Source organism: Cupressus sempervirens, chromosome 3, assembly GCF_028749045.1.
Source record: "Cupressus sempervirens isolate cs-2001-9-10 chromosome 3, ASM2874904v1, whole genome shotgun sequence".
Taxonomy (NCBI): Eukaryota; Viridiplantae; Streptophyta; class Pinopsida; order Cupressales; family Cupressaceae; genus Cupressus; species Cupressus sempervirens.
This window is the reverse complement of record NC_143120.1, coordinates 722,085,870-722,098,901: the sequence shown is the minus strand read 5'-3', so window position 1 is coordinate 722,098,901 and position 13,032 is coordinate 722,085,870. Positions and strand designations below refer to the sequence as shown.

Here is a 13,032-nt window from a genome sequence, read left to right as displayed (position 1 = left end):
ATGGATCATCATGTGTAATATGAGCCATCTTGTCATGTTGGACACCCTGTGAGGTAGATGGATCACCCTGTGTAAAATGAGGCATGTCTCATCATGTACATGCTTAATTGAAATGGGTTTCAAAATCTAGCTTGCAAATAAATTAAATATTCACTACATAATAAAATAAATACCACATGAGATGGGTGTCCCTCAGTAATGGGAGGAGATGCATTGTGAAAACTACCAAATGCAGCAGTGGTGAGGTCTTTTAATTTACAATACATACATTTTTGAAATTTGATTTTAGAGCATAATGAGCTATACATTATGTACATAAATCACAATACTGATCTCAAATGATGATATAGGTACCTACATCTAGCTAAGTCCTATGCTCTCAGCAACACTCATGGTGACATAGTCCTAAAATTATGGATGCATAAATGTTTAGTCAAAATTAAATATACATGAATAATTACAAAGTACATAATTTGTACACTACATTTTTTATACACTATAAATTTAACATGTGTATATATATATATCATACCTGAGTGGTAGCCAATGTCACAGATGTGTCTATAGGTATGCTAGCACGATAATCATAAGATGGAGTAAAAAATAGACTATACTGAGGCTTGTATGGATGAGTATGATATGGCTCCTATTCGTAAAATCAAAACACATAAAATATATATACATGTGAGTCAAAAAATTTTAGATTATAAGTTAATTATAATGTACATACATAAAAATAATACAAATTATTTGTCTTTAGTCAAAAGTTCATACCGCATGTATTTGAGGCTATGCCTCAGTGGTAACTGGAGTAGGACCTGTACTAACATCAATCTGTGTAGATGTAGAAAATCCCTACAAAATCAGATAAAAAGAACATATGAGCACATGTTATTGAATTTGAGTTTGAATGTACATTTTTATAGTGTAATTCAAAGTGCATACCATATAAGGGACGCCAACATCTGTAGGTCTCAAAAAAAGAGTATACTGCCTCCTAGGAGGAATAGTATCATCCATCCTCTGTTATTTCAAAAGTACAAATTAATATGGTGAATACAATTACACATGTATGTAGAAAGTAAATTATTGTGTACTTTATATTTATATTAAAATTAAAATTTTACCTGCTACTCTTGACTCTCTCCAGGCTCTCCCTACTGCATGAGGTCAACAAATGATTACATGTCTATCTTGTCACTACCATCACCATGGGCAGCATATACATCATCATCAAAATCTGTACCCTCAGCACAATGGCCATTGTGTGCTACATCAGGATTGCTCTGAGGGCCTGTGCATATGCCTCCACAGCTAGTACAAACATGTCCAAGTGGAGGAGCATGTACTACCTACATCTGCTGCTATACTAAATTGCCTGAAAGGGCACTCAAATGGGTAAGAACAGATGAAATTGCTCGATGATGGTGAGGAGCAGGCACAACAGGCATAGGAAGAGGTACAAGGCGCTCAACTCACTTGCAGTTTCTTGTTCTATCACTTAGCTTTGCCCCAGGCCTATCCTGAGGCATCCCCCTACCAACCCCTTGAAATGCTTTCATATCAAAATAGTTGGGTTTCAACCCCAACTCAAACTTAGCCCATAAATTCCTAAGGAAGTACATGGGCACCTCATGGTTAGCATGTGCTGGATGGCCAAATACCATCCACCACCGCTCCCAAAAATGTGCTGCTATACGTGGATGTGTACACCACCTAATGGAAATGCGAGGCTTTTTCTCATTAATTTTTTCACCCGTCTTAGGGTCCAACAAATAATGTTTAAAATCCCTTTTACCTATATGCAAGTTATAAACATGTTTGTATGATAAGCCGTCAGAGATAGAAGGCATGCATGCTTTCCCTCCATGATCTAAATTAATCAATGTCTGAATCAAAATGATGGATGGAGTCAATCATGCCTTGCATGCTATTTGCAAGATGTAGTAGGTGGGGGGTAGTGCTTCTCACGTCAGATAGCCTCTATATCATGCACGAGGTCATTGAGGTTACGCCTCATGGTCTCGTGGAGCTCATCTACAGTGGGTGGTGGAGGAGTGAGTGGAGGTGGAGGTGGAGATGAAGGGGGTGGAGGCGAGGGTGTGGGAGGGGGACGGGGTGGTGGTGGGTCCATCAAATATAATTTGCATATATGTTTAAACAACATAAAACATGAAAAAATTACTATTTAATAAAATTTAAATCTAAAATTTATCAACTAGATCTATATAAATGTGCATGTCTTTATTAAAGTCATATCAATTAAATAAATAAAGTTAAACACTTAAGTCAAATTAAACATTAAATACCAAATTTTTAAGTCTAATCATAAAATAATACTCCAAAAAACTATATCTAGGTTAGTTCAAGGTTTCTTTTCTTAAAACAGGAGCCACTAAGCTAATTTCGCTTTCATGTACACTTATTTTGTGACACGGGGGGATTGTATGAACTCATTATGGATTATATGTTCATCTCAGGATGAAACAAGGTTAAGATTATGGTAAGGTTATGGTTTACAATTTTGTTATGTTAATGGTTTTCATGATGGCTAAGCTTAAGATTATTATAATGATTATGGTCCTTTAATGTTAAGGAAATGGCATTAGGATGAGAGTTAAGGTTACAATTAGAATGAAAGCTTAGAGATAGAATTATGATTTGATTAAAAATTATTTATGATTGTAGTTTGAATCCTAAATATTATCTGCTTTTTAATGCAAACTATAAGTGTAGATCATGTCAGGTAATGAACTAATACATGTGAACCCTATCCCTAACCATATAATAATCCTAATTCTAATCATAATCCATAATTCATTACCTTATGAAGCTTTGGCTATCCATTTTATTGCTAGAGTAATCCCTTGAACTTTCTTAAAGTTTTCATTCCAACTTACTAATCTCCTTTCTTTATGTGAACTACTCCTGGTAGCACAATTCTTCATATTTCCTTTTCTATGTGACCACAAAATGTTCCTAATAGATTTATATAGACGACCAAACTGATTTAAATAAAATAAGCAGGAAGAAGAGAAGTACACCCAATATGAGGAGAGAATCTTTTAACATACTTGAATTCTACCAACCAAAGTGAGATAATTAGAGTTCCAGTTGTTGAGTTTTCCAAAGATTTTCTTGTTGATATAAAGACACATTTCATTTATATGTTAGGGTTTACTACAAATGGAATCCTTGGGTACCTAACCACTTAATCATGACATCTCCATCCAATACCATATTTACTACACAAGGTAGGGGACTCAATATTTAGCCCCAATAAGATAGATGTAGAGACATAAATCTTACTACCCGATACAAAGAAAAGAGGTCCAATTTGATGATTAAATGACTCGTGTTGCACTCTTCTAGCTTAAAAATGGTACAAATATTATCAACAAACTATACGTTAGATACTTGTTAATTATTTGGAGAGTAGATCCTCTAACTTTTAGAGACAATTGGTTATCTCTAAGGAGATAATGTAATGAGTCAACAACAATAAAAAATAAAGAGGATGCAAGAGGACACCCTTTCATAATTGATCTAGAGAGTCCTAAAAATTATGATCTAACCCCATTAGTTTCTCTACTAAAACCTTGACACCAATCATAAGAGAGGACACCATTTGACATAATATTGGATGGAATCTTGGTCTTGCAACATCATCATAGTGAAACTCCATTCCACCCTTTTGTAGACATTTTCATAATTAATTACTTGAGCATGCCTACACTCTATCCTGGAAATGTTTCCCAATCCAAAGTCTTCCAATAGGTTATCAAGTTCTCAAATATGTATAAATATCCTTAACAAAACACTTTTTTGTAGGGTTAATGATCTTGGGTAGGATATCTTCTAGTCTAGAGGCTAAGACCTTGGCAAGAATTTTGTATGATATGTATTTAGGAGTGTCATGTCTCTAATTTTTAATGAGATTCTTATCTCCCCTTGGGGATCAATTTTATGAGCCCTCCATTGATTACTTGACCTAGGGATTTTATGACCCCTCCATTGATCATTTGATAAATTTTATGAGCCCTCCATTGATTACTTGACCTAGGGATTTCTCATTACTATTTTTTTGGATGGAGGAGCTGATTTATGATAGAAATGGGTTTATCAAGGAATAATGCATCTTCGTTAGGAATGATGGTTCTCATTTTATCCCTATCTTCTAAATCATTTTTCTATCATCATCTTCTAAACCAAAAAATTGATAGTAAAATTAGGAAAAAGATCTTACTATATATCACTAGGGGGTGGGTATTTCTTTTTATAGAATAAGGAAATATTTTCTTATGTGGCCTTCCATTCTGCAAAGGCAATAAACATTTTAGGCTACCCATATAGGAAAATAGGAAACAAATAGGGGAATCTCCAATCTCCAAAAATAAACTTTAAGGCACTTCCAACCCAAGATAAATAGAAATTTGTCCACCCTAACATAATTATCTAGTTAGGGATTGGGGTGTTAGAGTGCTTCAATACCCTCCTAATTAGATATTACATGATGAATACTCACTTAGGATATAAAGGTTTAGGCATCCAGTGGAAAGACAAGTTATTCACTTCTTTAGATATATTCTTAGGCATCCAAGGGTGTAGTTCAAGCTCCTACTTGCATTGATGTTCCACCTCCACCTCGTGATGGTGAGGGAGGGTTACTCAATTAGATGCCTGATTCGTTCAAGCCTCTTCTAATTTTTTTATGATGTATCATTTTGAGACCTTGATATCGATGTTTAATTAGTTTTAGGATTAGGGTTCAATTTGGTTTACTGTTTGATTAGGTTTACATGCTTACGTTTCAATTAGGACAAGAGTTAATAAATTGAATTAAGTTTTAAAGTGCTAAATTTGGTTTTAGATATAGAATTATAGTTAGAGCTTTTAGATTAAAAACCAACATTAATTCAAAAAAATTAGGCTTGAATTTTGTTTTAAAGTGTTGAATATATTATTGAGTTCTAGTTTAGGGTGATTTGGTTTAGTCTTAAGGTCAACGTTTAACTTGGTTCAATCTTAGGGTAACGGTTCAATTTGGGTAATGGTTGGGGAAAGGATTCAAGGTTTGTACTATTAAGTTGGGATATATAATTAGGTTTATGATCATGGTTTAAATTTAATTTGGTTTATAAGTATAATATTAATTAGTTAATGGCTAGGGTTACCTTTCAATCTAGTTTGATATATTCAATTTGGTTTAGGGTTACCCAGGGGTTAGTTTATTTTAATGTTAAATATTAAGATATAATGCTTCGATATCACTCATTTTTTGATATTTTGATTATATCACCCCTATACAGTGATAGTATATGCGATGAATCTTAAAAATATTATTTGATCTCATTACATGTGTTATGGTAAATTTTTTTAGTTTATGTACATGAGATGCTCCTATATATGGTGTTTTCCTTTTCTTATAATATATAGTGTTATATATATAAATTTACCTAAGTACCCTTCTTGATTATCTATGATGGACATGTTGTAAATGACATATCTCTATATGATTCTTTTGATATGATATGCATGGATAATATATATAATAAAAAATTTAAATCCTTCCTATGCAATAAATGATGTAATTAGATATGTACAAATGTTTTTAGATTCACATGTACATGACATGTAGACGTAGACATGATGCTCCTTTAGGATAATTTAGTTTATCATAAATAAGGTTATAATTTTAGGGTTTGACATTTATAAAATTAGTACTCAAGATAAGATAGGAAAGTTATTTAATTATTTATATATTACCTGGTGTAGGTTTTAGCAAATTAAGATTAAGGTTAAGATGATAGTAAGGGTTATGATTAGAGTTAAATTCAATACAAATTGACATTATAGTTAATCCTAAATGATGCCTAGCCAAGGGATCCAAAGAACTAATCAAAAGTTTTACTAAGCAAGCAATAACATACATTCAATAATTTACATTTATAAAAAACATAAGAGATTGCATTCCTTAATGAGCACATTTACATTACATTTTTAAATAATTATAAGTACTAAAAGTAAAATAAATAACACATCTACATGAAAGAATATTAACTACTTCAGTTCAATTCATTTCAATAATATATACATTTGTTCTAAATGCCACTTGGCAAAGTAATTCGGAATGCACAATCATCTACTATACATGTCACATGGTATGAAAGGCTGAAAGAATATAAATTTATAAAATATTTTGCATCATCCATTTTCGATCCATGAAACAAAATACAATGCAATTTAAGTAAAATCACTTTAAATACTAGGTTTTTTGTTTGGATCCCTTGGCGGGGTGTTATGTGATTAAGTACTTAGTTATATATGTTTAGGGTTTTATTGTACATAACTATATGGTTAGGTCGAGATTATAGTTTAAACAATGAATTTAGGTTGAGGTTATAGTTTAAACAAGTTTGAGGTTATATGGTTCTAGGTCGAGGTTATAGTTTAAACAAGGTCGAGGTTATATGGTTCTAGGTTGACGTTATATTTATTTGTAATTACATGTTTAAACAATGAATTTACATCTAATCTAATCATTCAACATTATAATAAATACATAAATTAAATACATTTCAAAACATCTAAAATAATAATTTTTTAAATAAACATTTACGAAACTACATTTTAATTAATAGATACAAAAATTTAAACATCTACTCATTAACAATATAAATTTACAATTTTACGTATATTAAAACTAAAAAAAAAAAAATTAACATACATATAAAATGTAAAATTGAAAAAAAAAGTAAAATAGTACAAAACATATTAAAATACCTGGTATATCGAAAACTAGCAGTAGGGGGGTGGTCAGTAGGGCTGAAAATCAGGCTCCTGTATGCGTCTCTAATCAGCTCCGATTTTTGAAGTCATGAAAATGACTTCAACAATGCCAAAAAATGGATTTAATAAAGTCTTTCAAATCGGGTACCCGATTCTAAAAGCAATTGGGTGCTCGATATTTGAGCAGCTCAAGCACCCGATTTGCTTTTAAATATCGGGTATCCAATTTTTGAATTTTGGCTCAGGTGCCCAAAGCTTGATTTTAGAAATGGGTACTCGATTTTAGAAAAATCGGGTACTTGTTTCTGAGAAGTACAACTCCATAGATTTGACTTCCACGAAATTGCGACCCAACTTCTTGCAGTCACCCTTTTCCACTTTCTATGACCACCGTAGATCTTAGGATTTACAATTTGCTTCATCAAATTCATTGTATCTATCCACCTTCTTGATCATCTTCTAGAAACTTCTATGGAGTCTGTATATTAGGTCTTTACCCAATCCTCTCATGGAATTTAATGATCCAACTCATCAATCTTATCTTCAACATGGTTTACATATCCCAAGAAATCAACTGAGTTGGCTAAAAATCACAATTCTTCATATACATTCAAAATATTATTACTCAAAAAACACTAACACTCGGCCATCACTTAATCACTTCATCACTGTAGAACTTCTAGCTCGACATCAACTAGCTTGCTTGGTTGATATTGATGCTTGGTTGATTTTGATGCTTTGTCAACACTAGATTTTCTTGGCTTACACAAAAATTCAATTAACACCAGCATCACTCAGCATTCCTTAATCTTTTACTCTTTTGCTTAGTTAAGCTTTACATCTATAATATATAAAAAATCATTTTCTCTTATTAAGTCTAATTAATCCAATGCCCATTGTAGCTTCCTTTTTACAACTCAATGTTTCCTCTTAGGTGCTATTTTAATGAGAAATCTCTCAGATCCTCTTCATCGATCAAATATATATGACATTTAGATCAGATAGCAACATGTCTTATCACTATATTTGACATCAATGACAAAACAACAATTGCTCCAATTGTAAGTTTCCAACAACTAAGTTGTGTGATGTCCTAGACATTGCAATGCTATTGTATTATGATGCAAACTTTATGCTAGAAGAGAGTAAAGGTAGAGTATGCAAAGTTGTGAACATAGAGCTACAAATGACAAATCGAATATTGAAAGATTGTCAGAAGGTCTATGTATTTATTCCTTTTGTGGACAACATATATAATTATAATTACATATTTGGACAATGGGCTCATCTTGCATACATTTTGTAATTATAATAACTCCTAATAGGGTTGAGGCTTCTAACATGGCCTAGCCCCTAATAAGGAAAGCGACTCTATATAGATGTAATTTAGGCTCCTAACAAGGTCAATATGTTTGATAAGATACTTTTTATTAGTGGATCATTTTATGGATACCATCCCTACGAGCATTTTCCATTGGCTAGAGTTTCCCTAATTAATAAATAATGGTGTTATGAGTTGCATTGTGTTATTGATATGTTTAGTTTTTAGTTTAATCACATGTGCATATTTTAATGTTATAAAAGATATCCATAGTTGGGAAAAAGTTTGTGAAATACCAGTTCACCCCTTTGTGAACTCCTTTTTGTGACAAAAGACTACATTCAAAGATTAACAGGGGAAAATGAGTAAATGTTTAAGTCAATGACATTGTTGTAAACTATTTATGAAAACTAGAATATGATATGGAACTAAAAGAAGCCAAATAAAACATTATCATAAAGATCATAATAGTTTTAAAGATTGAAACAAATGTATTCTTAAAACCATTTATAGGCCAAAAATATCTCTTGATTTTCCAATGTACTAAGTGAAAGGGTAATAGTTTTATGGATAAATTTTTTCATTGACAGTGAGGTTGAGATTTTTAAAATATGAGATAATGAAAATATAATGTAATATTATTATTTTTATTTAAAAAAAACGTAAACAAGCTTGAGGTTATCCATTATTTCATTTTATTTATTGTAGGTTTAATAAAATAAGCCCAAAATTAATTCAAACATTGATCAATATGAGAGACAACTATGTAATGTGATTTCCATTTTCTTCCACTTTTGTAGGAACTTATTTTGAGAACAAGAAGCCATTCAAAAAATCTTATAGAAAAATATTGAAGATATTTGTTAATGTGGATAAGGAAAAATATAGATTGAGTCAATATTTAAAATGAAAGAGGGGTTAAAATTTATACAAAGAAGAAGAAATACAAAATACTGACATCAAACAACCAATATTTTAATGCCACTGTAAATCTTGAGTTTATAAATTGTAATATAATATTCATATTCGAATATCTATTTCAATTCGTAACTCATAATGTAATTATTCTTGGAATGTTAAAATTTATTGGAATAATTCAATTTAATAAAATATAAGTTATTATTGAAATAATTAGATGCAATTGAAAATAATTAATACAATAAAACTTACTATCGAAATAATATAACTATGATTGAAATAATAAAATTTATATATTTTAAAATGCATAAAAACTAATTTAAGTTGTCTAAATATAAGCAATAAAAAAGTATTCATGTTGAATAATAGCTGCTAGCTAAAATATACTGAACAACTGCATAGATACATTTTCTTATTAGCATATCCTTAGTATGAGTGAATCCAAAAAGAAATTCTAGAATAGTAAGAAATGCTACTGCAAAAGTATAATTTATAAAGCGGTTGACAATAGAGTATTATTATTATTAGGGGCGATCGGTCAACTATACAAAACCCATTATTTTCTTTCCTAATAATTGGCCAAGGTTAAAGTAGGAGAAACATCCAACTTTATAAACATAGCTCAACAGTCAAAGGGCCTTTAGTCTAGGGTGAATTTGAAAGGGTTACAAAGAATTCACCACGAATCAAGTCTTGCTGAGTGTAAGGCCTCTAACATCTAAAAAGAATGAGACCAGAATCACGCCCCAATCAACATAACTTACCAAAAGGACAAGTTTTTATTCATCCACAGGTAAAGTTGGATCCATAGCCACGACTGACACATGTGGTTCCTCTACTTCCACATGTGGTGTCTTTACTTCCAATCTTTTGAAAAAGTGCCCAACGGACAACACTTCCTTCTTGCGAGGTCCATCAGATTCATTACTCGTCTCTTCAATCAATTTAATGAATAATGCAACCTGCCATACAACCCCCACGAGGGAGACGGCGGATGCCGCTATGATGATGAGTATCGCTAACCAGAGACAAGTAGGCGCGATCAAGACATACAACCCAAATGCATATGAAACCATGGTTGACACGAAGGCGCACTGGGCGAGCATGTTTGACCAGGTGATGGTCGATTCCACACCAAACACCTGCTCTGCTTTCTTACTCGCGAACCGCGGGAACTTCCCCGGTTGCTTTTAACGAAAAAGCGTCCTCTGCACATGAAAACACAGAATTATTACTGACATGGAGAAAGAGAGAGCCAGTGTGTCGGCAATTATGAAGGCTTTGAGTGCGGCAGAGTGCATCCGCACCGGAACACCGTTGTCGCTGGTGACTCCCCCCGGCATTGCGAAGGGCGCAGTGAAACTCATTGTAGCGATCAGTGTCACTACCACTAAAAGCGTCGATATCCATTCCTTTGCCTCGCTGAACTCTGCCTCCTCCTTTTCCTTGCCCGCCATGATCTCTTTTCCCTGAATGTCACAGAGAATGGCATTCGTAAAGCTTTAAATAGAGTTTATTTCACATCTCTCCCACATTTTGTCCGTGGTGATAGAAATGCGAGGAGATGTTCCCACGTGTCTTACGATCTGCTGGTTTCTTTCAAAAAGTGAGGGCGCATGGTAAATGTCATTTTCGTTGAGACACGCAGATGATTCAATGGTATTGAAAAATGTTCAGTGGCCAGAGTAGTGCTCGATAGCCAGGGACTTCATTTGACGTTCCTCCCACGTTTTATCTGCTGGAAATAAATTTATCGCTTGCAGACACTATTTGTCGACTTACTGGAAACTTCTTGACGCCGCTTGACGAGATGGATGTTTCTCTCAATCTTGTCACCAGCATAGTTGCCAGAAATGAGAAACGGGGCAATGGCAACACAACGAGAAACGGAATTTTCAAAAAGTTGCGTAAAAGAAACTATATATATACAACTTGTATATAATTCATATATAATTTGAATTAATATATAATTTGCATGTCTCTTTCTCACACACATATGATTTCAATATATATATATATATGCATACAACTTGCATATAATTCATATATAATTTGAATTAATATATAACTTGCATGTCTCTTTCTCACAGTCATATATGTGTGTGTACAACTTGCAAATAATTCATATATAATTTGAATTAACATATAACTTGCATGTCTCTTTCTCACACACATATGATTTCAATATAAATATATATATGCATACAACTTGCATATAATTCATATATAATTTGAATTAATATATAACTTGCATGTCTCTTTCTCGCAGTCATATATGTGTGTGTACAACTTGCAAATAATTCATATATAATTTGAGTTAATATATAACTTGCATGTCTCTTTCTCACAGTCATATATGTGTGTGTACAACTTGCACATAATCCATATATAATTTGAGTTAATATATAACTTGCATGTCTCTTTCTCTCACACACACGATTTCAATATAAATATATATATGCATACAACTTGCATATAATTCAGATATAATTTGAGTTAATACATAACTTGCATGTCTCTTTCTCACAGTAATGTAATGTGAAGAGCACGACAAAGGCAACCCAACTGAATTTGCACAAGTTTGGAGATATGAATTTCAAAGATGAAGCCGACCTCCATGCTGATAGCAGTGGGAAGTAACTTAGTCGTCAATGTGAAGATAAACCAAGGAAGGTCTAAAATTTAGCAAATGAAATCACCCGTGTTTGAAGAACCGAGCAAAGGAATTTGTGATTAACACTTGTGATACTACGTTGGAAGCACCTTCACCAAAAGGAGATTTGTGATATTGCTAGAGACTCTTAACAAAGAATGCTAACTTAACCATGAAAATAGAGGGATCACATTCGATAATGGATTTAGTAGACTTTCAACAACTTAATAGTTGACATAATGAACCAAAAGAAATATGTGGAATAAGAGAGTATGAATGGAGAGTTATAATGGGTCTATTATTAAACTTATCAGTATCAGTCGTCACACTCATGGGTTACCAAAGTTGCAATTTTATTGCAAATGAGTTGGCAATTACAACTAACCGATTGAATGATAGTATATAAGGAAAAGAGGAAATTTTGAACATACATTGTATTCTTGGACACAACCTAACATTACAATTTGCAAGATTTAAAGAAGACGATCAATACTTTGTACCCAAGTAAATTATTGGCATTCTTCCTATGATAAGGTTCTAGTGTGAGAGTACAAGGATGTCTTCATTGGTACTAGTGATGACATGAAAATGATTCCTTACTAGGATAATTCTAAGAAGAAATATGAGTTTGAAGTGGTTGAGTTTGAGGATGTTTCTTGTAGTGTAGAGCAATATGTAGCTTCTTTCTCAAAGAATAAGATAGAATTTCTTTTGTATTTATTTTGTATAGTATGATCAAGAGACACAACATGTGTTTAAACATGAAAGAATATTTTTATTATTTATGAGGAAAGATTTAACTGCTACGAGAAATTGAACACACAAGCCCAAATCACAAGGGAAATTTCTAGATGGAAGCTTGTTGTGGAAATTACTACTAGTTATGTTGCGGCTAAAATGTAGAGAACTATTCAAGGGTATTCTACAGTTAAAACACATGATCCATCTTGATTTTCCAAAGTGGGTGTTGACTTGGAAACTCTGTCTCATCATTCAAATTTATTGTTTTTACTCTAGACATATGTGGAGATCAAAATCTAGAAGGGAAATTTTTAATTGATCAACAATATAAGGATTAAAAGAAGGTTGAGGAGGACACTTAAAGTTTTAGTCATTGGGGAAGATTAATGTGTTGGAACATGGGTATAGAACCAAGAGCAGGAACACAAGGATCATTCTAAGAGGACTGATTAGGATTCATCTACAAGAGGTTGTGATACTCTTTTCAAAGCTATTAAACTATACTATTTTATAGTTCAAATTAATAATAATGAAGCATGTGGGAATTTAACATTGTAGGGGGGGTGAAAAATTACCTTAACCAATGTTTCATTCCCAGTTTTTGATGGAC

The 13,032-nt window shown here is 32.6% G+C and overlaps 1 long non-coding RNA gene across 1 annotated transcript; it reads right to left on the bottom strand.

The window, feature by feature from the left end:
* Positions 1-9,512: 9,512 nt before the first annotated feature.
* Positions 9,513-10,605, bottom strand: LOC149568802 (uncharacterized). Its single transcript, XR_016361705.1, has 2 exons — positions 10,336-10,605; positions 9,513-10,236 (listed from the first exon to the last, which is right to left on the bottom strand). It is a non-coding gene; the product is annotated as an uncharacterized LOC149568802 (long non-coding RNA).
* Positions 10,606-13,032: the final 2,427 nt, after the last annotated feature.